The sequence below is a fragment of the Mustela nivalis genome, assembly GCF_964662115.1.
Source record: "Mustela nivalis genome assembly, chromosome: 5".
Classification (NCBI taxonomy): Eukaryota; Metazoa; Chordata; class Mammalia; order Carnivora; family Mustelidae; genus Mustela; species Mustela nivalis.
Genome location: NC_139024.1, coordinates 88,097,281 through 88,121,202, shown reverse-complemented (window position 1 = coordinate 88,121,202; position 23,922 = coordinate 88,097,281). Strand labels below are relative to the sequence as shown.

General features: G+C 45.2%; 1 protein-coding gene across 50 annotated transcripts in view; it reads left to right on the top strand.

Moving 5' to 3' along the window:
• The window catches only part of TRERF1 (transcriptional regulating factor 1), a 202,564-nt gene that overhangs the window by 69,676 nt on the left and 108,966 nt on the right, over positions 1–23,922 (top strand). For 30 of the 50 annotated variants that reach the window (XM_082733021.1, XM_082733013.1, XM_082733001.1 and 27 more), the window contains one exon: positions 12,560–12,642. The exons of the other annotated variants lie outside the window; for them this stretch is intronic. The gene's annotated coding sequence lies outside the window, so the exon portion shown is untranslated. The remainder of the gene's footprint in view (positions 1–12,559; positions 12,643–23,922) is intronic. 50 annotated transcript variants of the gene reach the window in all.

Here is a 23,922-nt window from a genome sequence, read left to right as displayed (position 1 = left end):
TTCAGCTGCAGATAATCTCTTGGGCATCCCTTATATAAAGCCCGTTTTCCAGGAAAGATCTTCTGGAAGCATTCATGCTAAGCGGATCTGTGGCTGCTAAGACTTAGCCCCATCCAAGGCATTTGCATATTAGCTTATAAAGGGAGAAAGCTTTTAGGTAAGAGGAATGAATGTTTAATTTTAGAATTCCAAGTAAGAGTAAGTGAGCGTGGAAGGTTGCTCATTTTCATGGGGCCGGGTGCCCCGTGAAACCAGGGGTGGCCAGGTGCCCTTTCTGCCCACCGAGCTGGCTGACCCTAAGACAGAGTCAGGTGGGCAGTGGGTGAGGGGCAGGCCTCAGAAACATTCCTTCAGGACAAGGGTCCCTGCCCCAGGACCCCAGCTGCCTTTATTGTTTTCTCAGCTAGGAGGTGGAGGGGGAGTGGGGGAGCAGTTCATGGAGGACTGCTTGGGGCGGGCGGCATCTTTCCAGTCAGGTCTCATTTCTGCTTTGTTAATGTGCTTGGTTCTTGAATCAGGTGGCCCCAGTTTGAGACAAACCCCTTGCCTAGCACTTCTGCTCTTGTCCCTCTCAGTTCAGTCCTGCTTGTCCTTGCCTGGGACTGCTCCTTCTCCCCTGTCCCTCTCACATATCCTGCTGCCTTGGCCTCCGTCCCTGTTGCCATAGCCCCATCCCTCAGGACACGGTGTAGTTCAAGCTCTAGCTCTTTGAGAATCCCTTTAGTCGGTATTAAACGGTCTTTCTTCATATTTATTTGTGGCTCTTGGATTCTGAGATCTTTCTTTTAATCATCTTTGGATCTTTGGAGCACCTAGGGGCTCAGTCAGTTAAATGTTGGCTCAGGTCACGATCTCAGGATCCTGGGATCATGTCCCACATAGGGATCCTTGCTCAGTGGGGAGTCTGTTTCTTCTCCCTCTGTCTGCTGCTCCCCCTACTTGTGCACTTGCTCTCTCTCTCTGCCAAATAAATAAAATCTTAAAAAAAAAAAATTATCTTTGGATCCACAATGCCTGACACAGTGCTTCTACCCAGTAAGCACTTAGTAAATGTGTAGGTTTGTTTTTTTTTTTTTAAAGATTTATTTATTTGAGAGAGAGAGAAAACATGAGCAGGAGGGGCAGACTGAGAGGAAGAGACCATCTGAACAGACTCCACACCCAGCATGGAGTCCAATGCGGGGCTTGATCTCAAGACATTGAGATATGATCTGGGCCAAAATCGAGAATCAGACACTTAACCCACTGAACCACCCACATGCGCCGTCACTTATATTCCCTTGAACTGCACTGAACCATGACTGTGCTTGGTCCTGTGAGGGAGTGCGAAGCAACAGAATAAGCCAGAGAGAGGCTGAGGAGATGACAAGCCTGAGGAATGACTTGATAAGAGACAAGAGAATAGCATTTGTGGTAGGAAAAGAACAAAGTCTGAAACCTGCTGCCCGTTCACAGGGGCATCTCAGAGCTTCCTGTCACGTGAGATGACAAACAAAGGGCATCTCCCAAGCTGCCGCCTGCAGTAGAAGCTTCCGCGGAGTATCCTTTCCTAAATGATCTCTTAGATCTCAGACTTCCATCATTAGTCAAAGGACCTGCATGAGCACCCAGTTACTGAGTGCCTCCCGTGTGTCAGGCACCAAGCTGGATTCTGTCACTTTGTAGGAGCTCCGTTGGGTCATGGAATCAGAGGGCCACATCCAAAGAGGCTCCATGTATGATAGATGTGGAAGAGCACAGGGCCTTTGAATATACTCCTGCCTGGGCTTGGAGAGTTGCTTTTCCCTGAGCCACTTGGCTTTTCCCCAGTTTCCTGGGGATTTTAATTTCCCATGTGATTGCTCATGGGCAAGAGGCATTGGTGCTTACATCGTGAACACTGCTGTTCACATCCTGCCTCTTTGGGGAAGAGGGAAGTAAGTATGGGACAGGGCTGCACTTTCAGCCCTGTGCATCTGATGATGGATGGAGGCCCTGGCTCTGTTGGTTAGGGACCCAGGATGAAATGGCTGGCACATGCAAAGGGCTTAGCTAGTGAGACTTTAATGGTGAGTGTTTAGAGACGTGTGGTCAGAACTAGACACCCCAAAGGGTTAGGGGCACTCTAGGGCTGGCCGTAGTGGGAAGCTGTTACCCACCTCCCTTAGGCTGGTAGGAGAGAACTCTAAAGAAGGGGCCCCCAACAATGGCTGGGATTCTGAAGGGATACAGCTACTGCCAAACTGGCCAGGTAAAAGGTAGAGGGAAGTAAATGCTTTCCTTTTATCCAAATCCACCTGGAAGCCTACGGAACCCAGTCAATGCAGTCACTAGTCTGATCACAGCAGAGCACATTGTGTGTGTGTCAGATTGACAAGACCTAGTCCTAGCTGCATGGGCATTCTAATTTCTAATGCCTAGCTGACTCTTGCATGTCTTAGGTTAATCAGCATGGGACCGGTCAACCAGAGTTCACTCCTTCCGGAATCATGGCTGTTATCAAGCAGAAAGTGTAATTATATCAGCAGGATAGGCATTGGGTAGTTTTGACGATAGCAAGAAAAACATCCTATTCATCGATGGCAGGCACTGAGCAGCCTAAGCATTTTATGTGTGTCCTCATTAAATCTTCACAAGGACCCCAGCAGGTTGGCCCTCTTGTTCTCATCTTTGCCATGTTTCTGGTAAAGTCATGGGGCTGAGACAGCCAGTAGGTTGCCCAGTGGCAGAGCTCACAAGAGGCAAAGCTGGGCTCTGAGCAGTTCTGTCTGACTCCTGAACACATACTCTTGACCTCTCAGTGCCTCATGGTCTCATTCCTCTGCACTGGGGCCCTCCCCACCCTGTGGTCCATGCCGCATGTGTGCTGGTTCCACTGCCTGGGATGGTCTTCCTACTTCCTCTCCACCTGACCCAGTTGAACCCATTGTTAGGACCCAGCTCAGATCTCACTTCCTCCATGAGACCTTCTCCAGCCAGTCCAGCCTTCTATACCTCTCTTTCAGCAATCCGTGATGGGATTATCTGGCTATTTTGAGTGGTACCTCTCCTCCATTTCCAAGAAGACTCCAATTTTCATTAATAGAGGTGTTAGATCCTGAGTTGTTTTATTTTGCTTTTTTTTGTTTTGAACTCTTCATTCACTCAAAAGGTTGAATTGAAGAGACTTTAATAAAATAATTATTTACAGAGCTATAGGGTTAAGGGAAACAGCAGTGGTGGTCTGGTGCCCAGGGACCAACACGGGGAAGGGCGGTGGCAGGAGGAAGCAAGCTATTACCACTCCAGAGCGGGAAGGAATTTCCTCAGAGTGAGCAGTCATGGCGCCCAGAGATGGCTGGGAGAGGGGCCACATGGTAGGAACTGATGGATCTGAGGATTGCTTTTCTCCTCAGTAAATGCCCACTGAAAGCCAACGGGGAGGATTTTTTTAGAAGGAGAGACCATAAGCTAGAGCAGAGCCCAGTAAGAGCTTACAGTCTAGCTGAGTGTTTGAGGGGGAGAAGACAGGCACATACCCCTTCCTAAAATAGCACAGCACTTTTGCGGAGCAGTATTTTCTCCCCGGACAGATGAGCATACCATTAGCCAAGACTCAAGCCCAATGGAGGTGGACATTTGAGGAGCCAAAATTGTTGAAGGCTTCCTTCTTTCAGGGATAAGAGGTGGTTCTTGTCCGGCAGCTGCTGTGAGTTATTTCCTGCAAGGCCTCACACGGGCCACAGAGGCATCTGGGTGGAGCCTGGCTAGTCTGTGTTTCAGTGATTTTGAAGTTTCAGAGTACTTAAAAAATGTTTCGAGGGTCCCAGAAGTTTGAATAATTAGCAAACAATCCTTCATCTTTGGGGCTGACCTTAGGAGAAGCTGAAGCACCATGTCCCCCACACGCCATAAGAATCACCCAGAGCCTCAATGAAACAAGATGGGATTGGGAGGGAGACAAACCATAAGTGACTCTTAATCTCACAAAACAAACTGAGGGTTGCTGGGGGGAGGGGGGTTGGGAGAAGGGGGGTGGGGTTATGGACATTGGGGAGGGTATATGCTTTGGTGAGTGCTGTGAAGTGTGTAAACCTGGCGATTCACAGACTTGTACCCCTGGGGATAAAATTATATGTTTATAAAAAATTAAAAATTAAAAAAAAAAAAAGAATCACCCAGAGCCACTTAGGAAGAATTGATGTTGCACTGGGAGGACCTCGGTTTTCCTCCATATGGTGTTGCTTAATCTCATTTCTTTTTTTCTCTATTCCTATTTTTCCACCCACTCCTGTTGGCCTAGACCCAACTAGACACTGGAAGGGTAGGGTGAATTGTGGTCAAGCAGTTGGAAGGATGAAAACCCAAAGGGCCTCTTTTTGCTAGCTCTTACCTTTTGATGATGAGTTTCTTTGGATTTTTCTCTCTACTGAGTCCTGGACATGCTAGGGGATGCTCCAGACATCCTAAATGCCCCTTTCTTCACTGAACACACCACACCTCCGCCGACCTCCAGGCCTTTGAGCTCCTTGTTCTTTCTGCCTGGAAGACTCTCTCATCCCTCTTCACGGACTTGTTAGTAGGGAGCAGTGGGGACTGTGGAGAAGTCCATAGCTTACACTCCATCTGAAGCTTTTCTGGGCTCCTGATCTATACGTTGTGGCTTTGATTGTTCCTGGAGTGGGCGTGACTGGTCGCCTTGGCAGAGACTCAGGAAGGAAACCAGTTGGGGTGGGTGACGAAGCTGAGGTGCAATCTCAGAAGCAGGGACCAGAGGAGACCCTCAGGCGAGACGACCAATCCCTGGGGCTGAAATTCAGGGAGAAGGGGGAGATGAAGCTGAAGAGGCCAGATGGCTCCAGCTGGGCTGAGGCACCTCTTCTGTATCTGTTCTTGGGGACCGGCAGGGCCTGGGTGTGGCTTGGGGGTCAGTGACAGCGATGGGCTCGGTCCTGGAGAGACAGCTTTCATTTTACAAGAAGGAGATTTTCTACATACCAGACTGGGACCTGCTCTGGCACTTTGCTTCTCAACACTGTGTAGGATTCAGAGATCAGATAATGCTTTGGTTCAGGTTTTAAACTTTCATTATTCCTTCATTACATAAATAAAACACAATAAAGATAAGCAAAGAAGAAAGGGAACTGAAATTAATGTCACCCATAATCCTGCCACCCAGATATCATTTACATTTAGAACTTACGTAGGGAAACTTCCCAGGTGATTTTTTGTATTTACAGAGTGGAAGCAAACCACTTAGATGGTATTTGTAGATATATTTTGTAACCTGGTGTGTGAGTGTGTGTGTGTGTGTGTGAGAGAGAGAGAGAGAGAGAGAGAGAGAGAGAGAGAGATTTGTCCCATCAAAAAAAAAAATAATAAAATGCTTGCCTCAACTTAAAACTGAAGGGGATAAAGAGAACTCCCCTTGCTCTCCCCTCCTCACCCCTAATTCTATTCTTCTTTAGAAGTTTCCAGGATATCCCTGATTAGGGAACAAGATAGAAGGGACAATATACATGAAATAACAAACTGGAAATATTGGTTGTTGTAACTTGTGCAAATATTAGCCGTCACGTGTCAGGAGGAAAGTGAAGGGTGGGTTTGGAGGGACTGGGAAGTAGTTTGTAGTTAGTGAAGGGGCTTTCAGAAATTGATACTGGGGGGTTAGGGGAAGGAGGGGATGCCGAATTTTTGAGGCCTGGTTTCTGTTTGGATTTGTCACATGGGTGTCGGTGAGGAGCTGGGTGAGTGGAGCTGAGGGAGACCCAGGGCAGGGGCCAAATACTATCAGATCTTACCCCCTGGGCGGGGATTGGGGTAGGGAGGGTGGCAGGAATGCAAATGAGCAAGAGACGTGTTAGGAAGCAGTGACAGTAATTGGTGGATATTTATAAAATTACCCTTGGTTGACAAAATAAAAAGTCAGCAAGTCTGTGTTAGACCCTCAAACTAAAAAAAAAAAAAAAGTTTTAAACAAATCTTTGAATGCTGAGAATCTGAGTAAGACTGGAGAGCTGGTTGGGGAGTCCTAACTGTCAGATATTGTTCTGCTTTTGTCTTTGGCTAGGCCGTCTTGGATTGTACCTTAATTTGTCCAGATCTCAGCTTTCTTATCTGTAGTTGATAGGTTCTCAGTCCTGGATGCACATTAAAATCATGAGGGAACTTAAAAAATACCCCATGTCAGAGCCCTACTCCAGCCCAAAGTTGCCTGAATCTTTGGTGGTGGGGCCTAGGAATTTTTTTAATGCAGTCAACGTTAAATATCCCTGGGGTAGAATTCACCTAATCGCTCATTGTAGCCAAAAAATGTTACAGTTCTGTGTCTGGTATTATATAATTTTATTCCTTTCAAACACTGTGCACCGATGTTATAAACTTGTTACCTACCAAGAACTTTTACTATTTAAGAAACACTCCCCATGGGGTGCCTGGGTGGCTCAGTGTGTTAAAGCCTCTGCCTTTGCTTAGGTCATGATCCTAGAGTCCTGGGATCGAGCCCTGAATCAGGCTCTCTGCTTGGCATGGAGCCTGCTTCCCCCTCTCCCTCTCTGCCTGCCTCTCTGCCTACTTGTGATCTCTGCCTATCAAATAAATAAATAAAATCTTAAGAAAAAAAGAAAGAAAGAAAGAAACACTCCCCATAATTCTGAGTAGGCCAGGGATATAATGCCAACATCCTTTTTCCAATGAGTTGGAATCATAAACATAGAAAAACAACAAATAATTACTTCTTGCACCAGGAGTTGAGAGCATGGACTTCTCTTTCTCATTCTCTCATTTTGAAAAAGCTACCAACTAGAAGCCTGAGTCCACCTCCGTGTATAAAGAAGATGTGGGGGCGCCTGGGTGGTGCAGTCGGTCAAGCATCCAATTCTTGGTTTCAGCTCAGGTCACAATGTCATGGTCGTGAGATTAAGTCCTGTGTCGGGCTCAGCGAGAAGTCTGCTAAAGTTTCTCTCTCCCTCTCCTTCTACCCCTCCCCTCTCTAGAGTGTATAAATAAACCTTAACCAAAAAAAGAAGAAGAAGAAGGAGACTTTGAATAGTTCAGAGAGGAGGCATTACTGGAAATGTTTTCACTAGAAGAATTGTATATACCCTAAGTTCCGAATTAAGAGGTCCAATTTGGGGAGTCTTTATCAGACCTAATTCCTACATGGAGTAGGGGATGTTTAAAGAGACTTGATGCTGTTTTATCTGTACCATTGAAGTTTCTGGTTTTGTCTCTTCCTAAATGAGTCATTTTTTTTTTTTTAAAGGAACCTAACTTGGGGAGGTGGGGAAACCGCTGTGAGAGGTGCCAAGGAGGGGAGGTGGGCAGTGAGGACCGAGTTTACACTTGGGCCTTGCACCCGGGAGGGCTGGAACCGGGAGCCTGTCTGCTGAGGGTGTATCAAGATGAGAGGCACACAGCCTGGGAGGGGGTGAGGTAGCAGAAATGGCATTGGTATGCTTATTAATTTATCCAGTGTTTTCTGGAGTGCACTCACTCACCAAGCATGTGGACTGGTAGCAAGGCTCCCTCCAGGGGGCTAGGGGATGGCGAACCATAGGGAAGAGACCTCCTGGTTTGCACTCTAGGTGGGGACATGAGCCTTCAAAGGTGGCGGTTAGGCATGTCCCTATTTGCCTGCACTTACAGACACATGAACAGAGGCTGTAGTGCCCGCGCCAGTGTGAATGGTGCCAGTGCAAAGGTTAGTGCCAGGCATCATTTCAGAGGAGGAAAAATGGCAGCCTGATGACCCCAGCGCGGAGTGCCGGGGGCCTGCTGGAACATACACAGGCCAGGCACCTCCACATATCACTTCCTCTTCCTGTGCTCCCTTCTCCTGACTGAAAAGTGACCCCACACACCTAAGTCCCCTGCCCTGCCCCCCCTTGACTTTTCAGGGTGCCCACTGTCCCCGATCCCTGCGGGGGTGGGGGGAAGGACAGAGAGCAGGGAGCAGTTGCCAGACCCCGGCTTTGGCAAAACCAGAGCTGCTGTATGTGCTTTGGGCCACGTGTTTGAGGTGGGGGGGAGCACGGGGCAGGGTGCTCCCTGATGCCCAGAGAGAGTTTTGTGCATTTTGAACACCAAGCGGGCGCACTCCTTTTATTCCCCGTGGACCCCCGCGAGGGGCTGGTTTTTATCTTTGTGGAGGGATGTGCTACCTCCTTCAGTCGTGCCTATGTGTTTTCTAAGTTTGTCACAAACTTCCTGTTTGGGTATGGTCTGAGGCTCAAAGCTTTGTTGTGTTTTGAAACCCTGGTGTTCACAGAGGTCCGGCGCTTCTCTCTTAGAGGCTGTGGGGTGGCCCCTTTGTTCTCCTTCCTTTCGCTGACGGTTGCCATCTTTCTTTGCAGACCTTCTCTCTGGGAAGCGCTCGGTAGCTTCTGTTCTTGTTCTCATTATCCAGGGTTGAGAGCTGGGAGGTTTGAAGGCTGGGAGGAAGGAGGGGGGCAACATTTATCGGGCCCCTTATATAAAGCTAGGCAGTGTGCTAGATGTTTCTGTGCGTGTGTTGCATTTAGGCCTCATGGTAGCTCATGCAGAACCAGGCTCAGAGAGGTTAAGGGACCAGCCCAAGACTGGCCAGCCCCTGGGTGACCAGGTCAGGATTGGATCCCAGCCTGACTCCAGAGGTCCGTGAGGACCCTGCTGCGCCTTTGGTTCCACTGGTTTAAGGAGATCTTATCTTATTGGGCTTCTTGGTGGATAGCATCACCTTGATCCCTGTTTCTCTTGTTACTCAGGGGCTGCCCATTCTCTCAGTCTGGGGTGTGATTTGATGGTCCTTGAGTGTTCTGCTGACTTCGATCTTTCCCACTCATCTTCCCCTTGTAGCCCCACAAAGCCCAGAATTATGTGTTGTCCGTGGCTGATGACTAAAGTGGGTTAGGGCCAACTCCCAATTCCCCAGAAATGGAGTGTCCTTTTTTCTACTTCTGACCATTCCTCTGGCCACCACAAACCCTGCTGAGCTGGATTTCTCACATCTCAAGCTCTTCCCTTGAAGAGGGAAGAAGAGAGGATAGCTATCTGTGTCTGTGAAAGCATGTGAAGGGGTAGCTAAGGAAGGATGCCAAGACCTCGAATATGTGGGAAGGAGGAGGAGGGGGAACTAAATCTAGCACCCTCCTTCTCATTGGGATAGCTCTTACAGGATGCCAGACTCTGGGTGCTCCTGCAAAGGAACAATCAGTACGCTTCCAGAAACTTGAAGATGGCCGTGTGCCCCGTCCCTTGCCCATTCCAGTTCTCTTCTATTTTCTGAGAAACTTCTGCAACTGGATCATCAGAGCTACATCAGCATTGTTTTGTAGATCAAGCAGTGTTTACCAGCCAAGAGTCCCTGTGTTGAACAGTGGGCAATTCCAAGCATTTTCAACACAAGTATCATTACCCTCGAGGGGTTCGCAGTCTACATGGAAGGGAAATGCCGTAAGCTCAGAAGATCTGGGAGGGTTAGGATGCCGGGGTGGTGTCGCTCAGTGGGCTGCAGGAGAGAGCCAAGAGCTGGTGGGTTGAGAGGGGCGGGGCTGCAGGGGGAGAAATATGTGGGGCCCTGGGACCTGAGGGGCCTGGAAAGGGGAGGCGCCTAGTCAGTGGGGTGGAATGGAGGGTGCCTATGGGAAACAAGACTGAAGAAGTGTTCCTGAAGGATCCCATGGAATATGGCTCTGGTGTTGGCCATTTTCCCATATCGAGAGCTGCCAAAGCCAGCTGAACAGGACCAGGCTAGGTAAACACAGGCTAGGCTCACCTGGCTGGCTGCCCTGGAGATGCCGGGGAACGCCAGGGGGCGAGTAAGAACACATTTATCCTGTTGAATTTTAGGAGGGGAAACTTTGAGGGCTTGGATGAAGGTAGTGACATGAATATAGAAGGGAAGACAGAGAAATGGAAGGTGTTAAGCCCGAGCTCTGCCCCTTGCTGCCTGTGGGACCTTGTGCAGGTTACTTAATTTCTTGAATCTCTGTTTCATCGTCTGTGTGTGGAGGCCAAAAACACTTCACGGGACGGTTGTGTGAGGGTTTGGCTTGTGTGGCGGCTGGCCCACACATTGTGGTCAGTGCTCAGCAGAGTATGAGTCCTCCTGTGGGGGTGAGGCCCAGTTTGTGACATGTGGGGAGGCGGCAGGGGAGCGTTCTGAGGGCTCTCCAGGGGCTCACTCTGGGAACCTGTGGGGGCCTCCAGATTCAGTCTGGGGAAAGCTTTTCTAATCCAGGCTGCTGTGGGCCTGTCCAGAACCCCCACAGCCCTGTGGATTATGCCTCTGTGAAACCATGGCTTCTGGTTTCAGCTGGGCCCTCAGTACTGCTGGGCCCTCCAACCCCAGTCAGGTCGCCACTGGGGGAGGCTAGTGAGACACTGAGGCATAAAACTTAAGGAGGCCCCCTGTTTTAGGGCTGCCCTGTCACCTACATGATTCCCCTTGGTGGGGTGTTTCACACCATACCCCCTGTTGAGCTCCTTCCTCTCTGCCCTTCTTCACTCAGGAGACAACCTGGCTTCGTTTATTCATTGACAGGTTCCAAACAGCGTAGTCGTAAGCCGAGTCAGGTTCCTGCCTCCACTTCCTTGTGGGTACTGACACTGGGGCTCATCCCAGCCTGACTTCCTTCCACTCAGAGATGGATGCTTCCCTCCTCCTGGCCAGAGAGAAGCTTCTTCCTGTGCCTGAATCCTCCCCATCTCCCGTAGCTTCTGGGACCTCACACCCTTCCATCAGCTGGCTGAAGCCAAACCTCAAAAACCTTCACCCTCTCTAGTTCTCATTCCTTTTTCTTCTCCCTTAAGAGACAGTTGTCTGGAAAGAATCTGCCTTCAGGTTTTGCTCCTTAGTTGACACAGCCAACTCGGTATGTTTTCTGCCTGTGGGAGGAGGTGTGGGGCCCAGGGGAGGAACCTGGTTGGATTTGCTGCAGAGGGCTCGTGCCTTCCATAGCAACCTGCCCCCTGTCAGGTCACCTGTGACCTTCATATTGCCACACCCAACGGACCCTTCACTCTTTATCTTTCTGGACTCCTTGCTACTTTTGACACTGGACAGCTTCCTCCTTTTTGCACCTCTCACTTCTCTTGGCTTCTTTCATTCCACAAATAAATCTCTCCGCAACTATTTCTTGAGCACCAACATGTTCCAGACTCTGGGACGGATCGTAATACCATGCCCCTTATTTGTAGGGAGTTTGAAGACCAGTGTGAGGGAAGAAGGCAAAAAATATAAACAAATGTCAGGTGCTGATAAATGCTACACCAAAAAACACAGTGAGGAAGGGTGATAGGAAGGGTATGGGGTTGTGGGGGAGGGTCCCATTAAGAAAGGGACATTGTCAGCAGAACCTGAAGAAAGTAAAGGATGCCCTGGAAGAAGAGTGTTCTGGGCAGAGGGGAGAGCAAAGGCTAAGGTTTAAGGGAGAAGCCTGCTTGAGGTGTTTGAGGAAGCCATTCTGGCTAAAGGAAACTGAAGAAGGGCAGAGTAGAAGAAAAGGTCAAGGAAGAGGCTGGACCAGGTCATGTGGGCCCTGAAGGTCATTTCAAGAATTTTGTCTTTTATTTTGAGAGAGATGAAACACTATAGGAATCTTCTGAGCAGAAGATTAAATGATCACTGAGGCTGTTGTGGGGAGCATGGTGTATTCATCAGCTTGGGCTGCCATAAAAACATACCACAAACTGGGTAATAACAGAATATTACCAGATAACAGAAGTGTATTTTATAACTCTTACATAACAGAAGTATATTTTCTCACAGTTCTGGAGGCCAGAAGTCTGAGCTCAACGTGTCGGCGGGGTCTCCCACCCTCTGAAGGCCCTAGGGAAGGATCTGTTCCAGGCCCCCCTCCCAGCTTCTGGTAGCTCCTGGGCTTGTGGCAGTGGAACTCCCATCTTCACACAGCAGCATACTCCCCAGTACTCCCCGTGTGGGTGCCTGCTTCCTAATTTCCCCTTTTTATACCAACGCCAGTTGTACTGGTTAGAGACCCACCCTAACTCCAGGATGACCTTATCTCAACAGCTGATTACATCTGCAATGACCCTATTCCAAATAAGGTCATATTCTGAGGTATTGGGGGTTAGGACTTTAACAAAGGAATTTGGGGGAGATGCAGTCCAACCCATAACACGATTCAATCCCCATCATAGGTGGATTCTAGAAAGGCAAGCAAGGGTGGAAGTAGGGAGATGACGAGTAAGGAAGTCATTGCAATAATCCAAGGAGTGAAACTGCTGGCTTGGACCAAAATGGTGGCAATGGAATGAACGAGAAGGGGTGAGTCTGGATGTGTCTTGAAGAATCAGTTGACATCATTTGCTGGTTGATGGTGTGGAGGTGGAATGTGAGGGAAAGAGGGGAGTTAAGGAGACTCCTGGGTTTCATGAAGGCCTGAGGAACTAGAATGGCGTTGGGTGTCTTTCTCTTCTACATTCTCCTCTCCCTTGGGCTTCCTCAGCAGCCTTTCAGGGGCCTCCTCCTGGGCCGGTCCATCCGCTGTTGGATTCTTCAGAGCTTCATCCTTGGCTGCTCCAGTCTTTCCTGATTGATACGATCTTTCCCATGTTGAAGCTGAATATCCTGAATGTGCTTTTTGGGTCACTCCTACAGGCCCTGGCTCTGGCGGATGCTGAAGGAGGAAGACATGGAAGCAGGACAACCCTGAACAATTAAGCCTCTTAATCCTGAAACAGGTAGCTGCTCTGAAGTGTTTTGTGATGAAGGGGTCCTTGAAAGCATTCCTTGGATATCCATGCAATGGAAAATGCCCCAAGAAGGGGAGAAAGGATGCTGTGGGCCTGGTCACCCATAGATTTCTGGAAAACTTTCTTTGGGAAATGGTCGGCGGTTGTGGATTCACTTAGTGGCATTCAGCATCATGTGGAATGGGGCTGAGGGCCTTGTGCCTTTTGTCACTTGACTTTGCAGAGTTGTGAACAGTGAAGGAGCCAAAAGACATTCATGAATGGTAGCTCTGGATGTGTTCAGGGGGGAATTAGACCTCTCTGGAGAATGGTGGTACAGAGGGCTGCTCGGAGAAAGCCACCAGAGCCTGTAGGAGGCAGATTCTTGAACTAAGGAGACTTTGAATTGGCCCTGGGATATTTCTAGTGTTTTTTTGTTTGTTTGTTTGTTTGTTTTTTAATCAGCTATAGCCCAGTATTCTCTTCCAGGCTCAGTCTGCCCCCCTAGAAAATGGACACATAGCCGGGATTCCCCTATCAGGTCCCACACAGAAGTTGTCTGAGGGGTCAATAAGTTTGTGTATAAAGAGACTTTTTTTTTTTTTTTTTAATGTTTAAACCCTGGCATAGCAAGGGATAGCCACTTTCCACAATTCTCAGTGACAGCAGAGAAAGGAGGATGGTGGGTGTCAAACTGGATTCTCTTGGTATGTGCAGGTTGTTTTTCTTGGCAAGGGCCACACTTTTCATCTCTCTTAGTGAGACTCAAAGTTGATGGCTTCTGTTTCTTTTTTTTGTGCTTAATTTTAATTTTTAAGCCATCGTGTCTTGGGGATCCAGTAAGAAACAGGTGGTGTCATCCAAAAGACTCTTCTGATGGGACTGTAGGTATAGGCAGGGTTAAGAGAACCAAGCACAGGGTGTCGAAGTATCCCGAGGCTAGTGATATCAGGGAGCTGTTACTATGCCTGGTCCTGAAAGCAAGAGGGAAGGAATGGTTATTAGAACTGGAAAGAGAAGCTCCATGGAAAGGCTCTGTCTGGTGGAAGGATGTAGTCAACCTTCAGTGACACAGCTGGGAAGGAGCCAAGAGAATAAATATCCTCATTGAACTCCCTTGTTAGTCCTCCCTGTCTCCTGATGGCCCCTCCCATTAGGCACACTCAGCCAGAAGCTAGAAGGCAGTGAGCCAGACTGATGCTGTCCATAGAGATCAAGACCCTCTTGGGGGGCATAGAACCAACTGCAGAAGGGGGGATATAGGGATGCAAGTGGAAAATAGCTGACCAAGCAAGCAATGCAAATTGCTTGGATTATATTGGATGTTTCTATCCAAAGAGGGGTTTTTAGGGGCGCCTGGGTGGCTCAGTGGTTTGGGCTGCTGCCTTCGGCTCGGGTCATGATCTCAGGGTCCTGGGATCGAGCCCCGCATCGGGCTCTCTGCTCCGCAGGAAGCCTGCTTCCCTCTCTCTCTCTGCCTGCCTCTCTGCCTACTTGTGATCTCTGTCTGTCAAATAAATAAATAAAATCTTAAAAGAGGGGTTTTTGTTTGGTGGAGTAAATGAAACTTTGCATTATTAGGTCAGCCACATAGAGCTGTTGGCTGTGAGGGCTGGGAAGAGCAACAGAAATCCTCTAGTCAAACGTCATCCTTTTTACAGTTGGGAAGACCCAGGAAAGTCAAGTGACTTGCCTAAGGCCACTCATGAATTCTTGAAAGTGTGTCTTGAAAACCTGTTACATTTTAAGGAGAAAACCAACACAAAGCCACTTGAAACAGTTAAGAAGCAGTGTCAAGTAAAATCTAAGCACATGGGGAGAAAGCTGTGAATTAGTGCTTTTTCTCATTTATCATTTTGGATCCTCTGGGGTTGTGACCATCATAAAACCCAACTCAGAGGGGCTCCCACCGCACAGGAAATTAATTAATTGGCTCTTGTACCTGCAAAGTTCAGGGATGGGGTGGACTGCATTGTGGGTGTGAAATAGCAACTCAATATGACATCAACCATCCAGTTTCTTTCCCTCTCTCTGTCACTCTTCCATGATGTCAGTTCAACCTCAGGGAGGCAGAATGGCTGCGGAAGTTCCTGGGCTCATAGTTAAGTCTCTCTGGCCAGAAGGAAAGAAGCATCCCTGCCAGTAACTCCTAAAAAGACTGAGAAAGTAGCTTTCCCAGAATTTCATCCCCTGCAAGCCAGCCCTGGCATTTCATTGGTGGGAATTATGCCACATGCTCATTCCTCAGCCAATCCCAGTAGACAGGTGAACAGTAGACAGTCTGTTGATTGGCAGGGGCGGCAGGTTTTTCTGATTGTTCTATTCCTCTGCTGGGGGCATGCATAACCTTTCCCTAGCACTAGGGCTGGGAGGGCAGATGGAGGGGACAGAACTGAGTAGCATTGGAAAAGGGAGATGGGTGCTGGGAGAGTGGCAGCTGACGTCCAGTCTACTGTATCATCTGTAGAAACCTTACTAATTTGGAAGTAACAGTGACAGGAAACCTGCTTTTAACTAGCGAAAGTCCGAATCTTCAAGCATTTCATGGCAGTTGTCTCAGACAGAAGCTTTCCAAACAGTTCTTGTTGGATGGCTTGCAATTAGCATCTGCTTTCCAGTATGTCTGAAAACAGACTCTTCTGGTAGGTCAACCATGCTTTCTACAATTCTGCTTAATTTCTCATATGCGTATTCAGACTTTGTATAGCCAGAGTAAACACTGAACTCAAATTCTGGGTTAGTGGAGATTAAATTACATTAAAAGTCTCATCATTTAAAATTTACCTTTAAATGGGAGTAAGAATAGCATCGACTTCATAGGTTTGTTTTAAGGATTAGCCGAGGTAATCCAGGTAAAGTAACCCAGTGTCCCAGTAGCTAGCCCAATAAATGTTACCTTTATTAGCATCCTGTATCTCAAAATATTGTCACATTTATGTGTTTATGTGCACATTTAATCTAGGAAATTAACTCTTTTCACAACAAATACGTTATTTGACACTGATTACTTAGAGATGAGGTAAATAAAGGTATTAAAAATTTACTGTTTATGGATTTTTTTCCCCCACCAGAATGGTTTTCATTTTAGAAATCATTTTTGGGGAAATCTAAAAAAGAAAATTTAGGTATCATACAGTTAAGGGTAGATAGAATCCCTGGATAAAAAGGGATTTTCGTTTTACAGTCACTTTTTAACATATTCTTACTTGAAAAGTTTTATAAATCGTTGAAGTCCTATCATGATGTATCCCAGCTGATTTTTTTTTTTTTTTTTTTTTTTTTGCCTTTGTTCTCAGTATGGAGGTTCTGGAGGGAACAAGTGACCCTCCTAAGCTTTGGTTTCCCAAACCAACCATGCCATTTGGCTTCTCTGGGTGGATGGATATTAGGATCACTTGGATCGGGTGAGATGCTACAGTAGCAAGAAGCTAGTCTCAGGCATTTATTTCAGTTGAATTTAACTGAACCAATGCTGTGACAAAATGCTGTGAATTGTTCTCTAAAGCCTTTAGTACCATAAGGCCAACCTCTCAGAATTTCACGGTGAATTGTCTTAATTTGGGGGTTCCCAGATTAGTGGTACCCTCAAGCTTTAGCACCTGTGTTTCGAATGAGGGGTGGATAGGGTGCAGTGAGGGGCCTGCAGATAGAGGAAAAACTTCCAGAACAACCAGGAACTTACAGACCACAAGTTTATAGACCTTAAAAATTTTCATACTCTTCCTTGCCATTTGACTAAAATAAACCTTAAATTTTCTAGGGGTTGTTTGTTGGTCCTGAGGATGGTCACCATTGTGATAACTAGATGGCAGCTAGTAACAACTAAATGATTGACCCTAAATTCCTTGGTTCAGACAAGTGGTTCTCATACATAGATCACTTGGTTGAAGAAACTGTCAAAAAAAAAAAAAAATTGGAAGGGATTGGCTTAGGGCTACCAACTTCTGATTTTGCCATCCTTAGTGGATGTTTTGAAATATCTAACATTGCCACGATTATCATACAAGAAAGGAACATTTTTTTCTTGATATTACCTATAAAAACTACAGCATATTTGGGCCCTGAGCTACAGTCTATGGGTAGCAAGCACTGGGGAGATGGGGAGTTATTTACTCAATGTGCAGTGGAGTGGGGGAGAGCCTACTTTTCTGAAGATTCTCTTAGAGCCTAGGCATTCTCTTAAGTCATGTCTTTATCTGACTTAAAGGAGGAGAAATTCCCTTGTATACAAGTTTTGATGAATCCAATCCATTTTTTTTAAGGATTTTATTTATTTATTTGACAGAGAGAAATCACAAGTAGATGGAGAGGCAGGCAGAGAGAGAGAGAGAGGGAAGCAGGCTCCCTGTTGAGCAGAGAGCCCGATGCGGGACTCGATCCCAGGACTCTGAGACCATGACCTGAGCCGAAGGCAGCGGCTTAACCCACTGAGCCACCCAGGCGCCCCTCCAATCCATTTTTTAAAGAAGGAACTATTTCCTCTCAAGTCATTAACTTAGAATTGTTAGTATAATTATTGTAGTTGTAGTTGTATTTCTACAACAAATAGTTGTAGAAAATCTTGCAATACCTAGCTGTATCAACAGTTTTTCTTTTTCCATAATTTGACTGTAAAAATGATAAATCTGTTCATTTCAATTCAGCCTTCAGTTGTGTAGTATATGCCTCTGTGTGTGGGAAAGCACACACACACACTCGCACAGAGGGAGGGAGGGAGGGAGGGGGGAGGGAGGGAGAGAAAGAGAGAACTTAATTAGGTGAAAAGCCCCAGAAAGGAAAGGGTGCTTGTGAGAAAATCAATGTGTGCCTTAGTCAGTCGCTGGTAAGCGGTAGTACTTGTAGTAACAATTACATCTCGGAGCTGCCAACAGAATATGGCTTTTTAAGATGTCTTCTGGCATCATGAAAAAACCCCACACATACACCCAACCACCCCTGGCATCCCAAACAGTAATAAAACATTCCTCATTCTGCTTCACTTCACATGCTTGCTTGATTTTGCCACAAACATGTTTTGCCTTCCAGCCAGGGATTAAGCTTCCGTGTGAGGCCATGACTGGTGTGAAAACAACTTCTCTGTCATTGTTGAGGGGGAGAGAAAACTGCTTGCATGCCTGTGCGAAATCCTGAATGGAATTGTGGGATTGTAGTGCCACAGAGGGTCTTGAGGTCCATGCCTTCCTGCCAGGCTATCTGAAAGCTCATCTCCGTGTCTGACAAAAGGTGACCTAATCCTAGTGTGTCATTGACCTCTAACATTTCACAGATCCTCTGTGAACAAGGACATGAACTAAGATATGTCTTTCTCAGGAAAAAACAGACCGTTCTGCAACACACCACACATGCAGTTACTGCCCTGTTGACAGCCTCATTGTGGGGCACAGTGTCGCTGTTTGAGTCCTGTTGATATTCTCACATACGCTCCTACAGCACAGTCCTCGCCTGTTCCAACAGATACTCCATCTTCACTCGGACTCCTTACCACTTGCTTCTATTCGGGTGTCTCTCTCTCTACAGCAGAGTATTCTGTGTGTTTAGTTACAGCTCAGTGTTCTTTTGGACAGCCATTACCACAACCCTCTTGCTTTAGTCAGTTTGGGCTGCCATAACAAAATACCACAGACTGGGTGGCTTAAAATAGAAATTTATTTCTCACAGTTCTGAAGGCTGGGAAGTCTAAGATCAAGGTGTTGGCAAGGCGGGTTTCATTCTGAGACCTCTTAATGTTGGCTTGTAGGCGGCCACCATCTTACTGTGTGCTCACTTGACCTCTTCTTTGTGCCCTTGTGAAAAGAGGAAGCTCTGGAGACTCTTCTTCTTCTTAGGACACTAATCCCATCAGGGGGGCTCCACCCTTCTGACTCATCTTAACCAAGCTGACTCCCAGAGGCCCCGCCTCCTAATGCTATCAGATTGGGGGCTAGGATTTCAAACATACGATTTTGGTTGTGTGGGTGGTGACCGATGACCAGACACAAATTTCCTGTCCATAATAATTCTGAATCTTTATTTGTGGCTCCTTTGAAGTGTTTACAGTGTCGTTAGTCCAGGAGCCTTGCAGTAAGTAAAGAAAGCCTTAGAATTATTGTTGTGGAACACATACAGCATCCTATAGGTGGCTTGGAAAGTTGGAAACCGTTTACCACAGAATTCAAGGTGACCTAGGTAGACTGGTGATCTCCTCCTCTTTTCAGATCTTGGGTTTCTTAGATCCAAATGTCAGTGATAAACTTATGGATGCTAAATTCGGTCAGCCTCAATGAAGTGTGGCTAGGTCAGCATTCAGTATTCCCCGACCACCATCTGTAGCCTCCCTTTTAGGCCTCTAAAAAGGAGGCTTTCAGAATGAAAGCCTGGGAAAATGAGTTCTTAGCACTTTATCCTCTTGGGCATTTACTTCCTTTTCATGGGGGAAAGGAAGGCAGTAAATTATACTAAAACTGTTCCCTTTTCCATTAGAGATCAATATCTTGCAGTGTCATTTGAAGTGTCTACAAATTCAGGAATGTCCGCATGGACACAGGCGTGCGTGAATGCACATACGCACGCGCACACACACAGAGAAACCTGTGCCAGGTGGAATATTTTAAAATATAAAAGGTCTTTGAACGTTCTTTTTAAACTTTCAAGAACAGATAATTTCTGTGTTATATAAACTGTTCCAGGCTTTAGAAAAAAGATGGAAAACTTCCAGATTCTTTTTTCAAGCAAACATGACCCTGATAACAAATCTGGCAAGCCCCCAAAGGGAGGCTATATACCAGTCTCTCTCAGGAATGTAAAAATTTCAGATAAAATTCTAGTGAGTGGGTTTCAACAATAGGTTTTGTGAATGTTCCACCAGACCCAAGTAGGTTATGGAATGCAGGAATGTATATGAATGGCTTCATATACATAGATTTTCATTTGAGTCACATAAATTATTTAAGTGAACATAGGCGATAATCTCATTAGTTCCAGAAGAACACTCAGTCAATTCAACTTCTAATTTTTATGAACCACTTAAAAACGAGCATATAACATGATCATTCCTTCATATGATAAGATTGAGTTCATACAGCCCACTGTCATTATACTTTTGGGGGGCCCCAATAAAGGTATTATTGGATATGACTGAGATCAAAACAAAAAGCCAATGTAGAAAGTTACGAAAGTAGTAACTTTAACTTTAGAGAAGAAATATTATAAGGAAAAGGATAAAATTATCCTTACAGATCACTCAGTTGTAGATCAAGAAGGCTTAAAGAGATTACTTTTAGATGGTAAGATAAAAACTAAGGATTTTGGAGGGGTACATGGGTGGCTCTGTAGGTTACGCATCCAACCCTTGATTTCGGCTCAGGTCATGATCTCAGGGTCTTGAGAGTAAGCCCCGCGTTGGGCTTTATGCTGGGTGTGGTGTTTGCTTGAGATGCTCTCTCTCCCTCTCCCACTGATCCTACTCCCATTTTTGTCTTGCATGCTCTCTCTCTCTCTCTAAAGTAAATAGATAAATAAAATCTTTAAAAAAACAAACGAACTAAGGATTTGGATACTTCTGAAATCGGTTTACGAGTCTAATGTTTCTTTTCAAAGTCCCACCAAGATTTTTAAAATTTCGTAAGATGATTATCAGTCTATATGGAAAAATAAGTAGATGAGAACCTCAGGAGAATTCTGGAAATGGCTATAGGAGGAGGGTGTTAGATCTGTTGGATATTATAGTATATTGCACTACCAGATATTAAAGTGCCTAATGAAGTCTTTGTAATTAAAACACAGTGATGCTGGCGGAAGACGAGGAAGTAGGTAAGGGAACCAGGACAGTTCAAAAGCAGACCCTCACATAAATAATATGGTAAATCATAAAGAAGACATCAGAAATCAGTGGGGAAGGAAAGATTATTCAAAAAATAATTTTGATGCATAGTTAGCAATTTGGAAAAAATCATTCTAACTTCACCAAAATGAATTCCATATTGATTAAACAATTAACTGCAAAATGTAGAGGCATAGGAAATCTATAGAATTGAATATTGCTTAGAAACAAAGGAAAAACCCTCAAACAGGAAAAGTCAAACTACAGAAAAAAAATAAATAAAAGATTTCTTCATGTGAAAAGCCAACGGGGTAACAGTAGATTGGGAAAAGATCTTCAGTAACAGGACAGAATTAGCATCTTTATTTTGGGACATGCTCAAACAAATTTAAAAAACAAATTTAAAAAATTAAACCCTGTTGGAACACTTGGATAAGTGACTACATAAGTACTGTACAAATATATAGAGAGAATGGTCAATTTTGTAATAAGAGATATGTAGATTAAAACATTGGCAAAATACGATTTTAACGTATTAGCCAAAGAATGCATTTTTAATGCTAATCCCCAATTCTGGTGGTATTGCAGTATTGTGAAATGGCTATACAATATATTAAAGAGCCATATTATTTATTCATACATTTTGATCCAGTAATATTATTTCTGTGGACCATCTCCCCCCATTCCCTCAGTGAAGGAAATAATACACAATACTTAATAAGCCATTTCAACAAAGATGCTCCCTGATGCATTATTTACAAAATACACACACACATACACACACACACAACTAATGTCCAACTGTTAGGTAACCATAAAATGAAATAGCTCTTCTCAGCATAATACTGTAATATAATGAACAATTATTTTGAAGATACATCGTAATGTGGCACGATACTTACAATATAATTTTATGTATAGAAATTACAGTATAAATTGTGGTGTAGTTGCACTATAGAATACAGCTATATTGCTGTGCAATTAGATTGAATGACCCATAGTTGCCTGTGACGACTGAGAAGATCTCAGGAACACAACTGTTAAGTAAATAAGCAAGTTGTGTTTGTCTCCCTTACCTCAGGAGACCTATTCAGGAAAAAAGTTGCTAAGTCTGATGTCAAACAGGTTACTGGCTGTGTACTCTTATGGGATTTTTATGGTTTCAGGTCTCAGATTTAGGTCTTTAATCCACTTTAAATGTATTTTTGTGTATAATGTATTAAGGTGATCTAACTTCTTGCTTTTGCGTGTTGCTGCCCGGTTTTCCCAACACCATTACTTGAAGAGACTGTCTTTTTCCCATTGGACGTTCTTTCCTGTTTTGTTGAAACGAAATTGACCATATAGTTTTGGGTTCATTTCTGGGTTTTTTATTCTACGAAATGCAGGGAGCTAGAAAGTGTAATGCTAAGTGCAATAAGTCAGTCAGAGAAGAACAAATACTGTATTATTTCAGTCATATGTAGAATTTAAGGAAAAACACAAATGAGCCAAGGGAAAAAGAGAAAGACAAATCAAGAAACAGACTCAACTAGAGAGAACAAACTCATGGGTGCCAGAGGGGAGGTGGCAAGGGGGATGGGTTAGATAGGTGATGGGGATGAAGGAGTGCACTTACCATGATGAGGACCAATGACGTCTGATTGTTAAATCACTGTATTGTATACCTGACACTAATATAATACTGTCGGTTAACTAATTGGAATTAAAATGAGAACATACAATTTTTTTTAAAAAGCAAGTTGCAGAATAGCCACTTGATCCCAATTACATAAAGTTCAGATACAAGCAAAACTAGTGATAGAGCATTTAGACATCTACAGGCATGTGGCAAACTCAATACAAACAAGCAAGCATAGACAAAAATTCAGTCTAGTTGGGGGAGGAAAGATGAGGTTGTGGGAGGAGCCCATGGGAGCTATCTAGGGGATGGTAAACTTCTCTTTCACAAAAGTATATATATTATTGCTCTTTTTAAATTTTTAAATTTCTTTTCTTTTTTTTTTAAGATTTTATTTATTTATTTGAGAGAGGGAGAGAATGAGAGAGAGAGGATGAGAAGGGAGAAGTCAGAGGGAGAAACAGACTCCCCGCTGAGCAGGGACCCTGATGTGGGACTTGATCCTGGGACTCCAGGATCATGACCTGAGCCAAAGGCAGTCACCCAACCAACTGAGCCACCCAGGCGCCCTAAATTTATTTTCTAAAGGCTTTATTTATTTGAGAGAGAGAGAGTGTGTGTGTGTGTGTGTGAGTGGGGGGAGGAGCAGAGGAAAGAGGAACAAGCAGACTCCCCACTGAGCAGGGAGCCCCCAGTGTGGGCAGTGTGGGTCTCAACACCAGGATTCTGGGATCATGACCTGAGTCGAAGGTAGACACAACCGACTGAGTCACCCAGGCTTCCCCTTATAGCCCTTTTTTTATACCTTAAAATAAGCGATAAGTATTTTTTTGTGTATTTAGTGTTAATTTAACAAAGGAGTATTAAAACCATATTCACGGAGTCCAATTATGTACAAAATCTTTACCCCTAATAGATGGTAAGAAAGTATATAGGTAATAGTGACTGTGTAAGAGGAGTGAAATTATGGATGGGTCGTTCTTTCATTTTCTTTCATTTCCGAATTTTCATTGACAGTCTTACCTGGCTTTACTGCTCTTCCATTTATCGTGATTCGCAGTTGTGTGACAATCCTGTGTTGAGGGGGTCTGTCGGTGCCGTTTTCCAGTAGCATTTTCTCACTTTGTGTTTATGGGTCACATTTGGGTAATTCTCACAGTACTTCAGACTTGTTCCTGACTGTTTCTATCTGTTCTGGTGATCTGTGGTCAATAGTCTTTCATGTTACCCTTGGAGCCTGAGGAGGTGCCTAAATTTATGCTGTCTTACGGTCAAACTTTAATAGATGAGGAGTTGCTTCCTGTGGATGAGCAAAGAAAGTGGTTTCTTGAGATGGAATCTAAACCTGGTGAAGATGCTGTGAAGATTGTTGAAATGACAGTGAAGGATTTAGAATACTTTGTAAACGTAGTTGATAAAGCAGCAGCAGGGTGGGAGAGGATTAATTCCAATTTTGAAAGAAGTTCTGCAGTGGGTAATGCTCTCAAATGGCATCACATGGTCCGGAGAAATCATTCTGAAAGGAAGAGCCAAATGATGCAGCAAATGTCACTGATGTCTTATGTTAAGAAACGGCCACAGCCACCCCAAGTCCTCGGCCACCACCACCTTGATCAGTCAGCAGCCAACAATATTGAGGCAGGACCCTCCAACAGCAAAAAGATTAGAATTCACTGAAATCTCAGATGATGGTTTGCATTTTTTAGAAATAAAGTATTTTATTTTATTTTTAAAAAGATTTATTTATTTGAGTGAGAAGGGGCAGAGAGAGGGGGAGAGAAAAGCTTTTAAGCAGACTCCATACTGAGCACGGAGCCCGATGTGGGGCTTGATCTCACAACCCCAAGATCATGACCTGAGCCAAAACCAA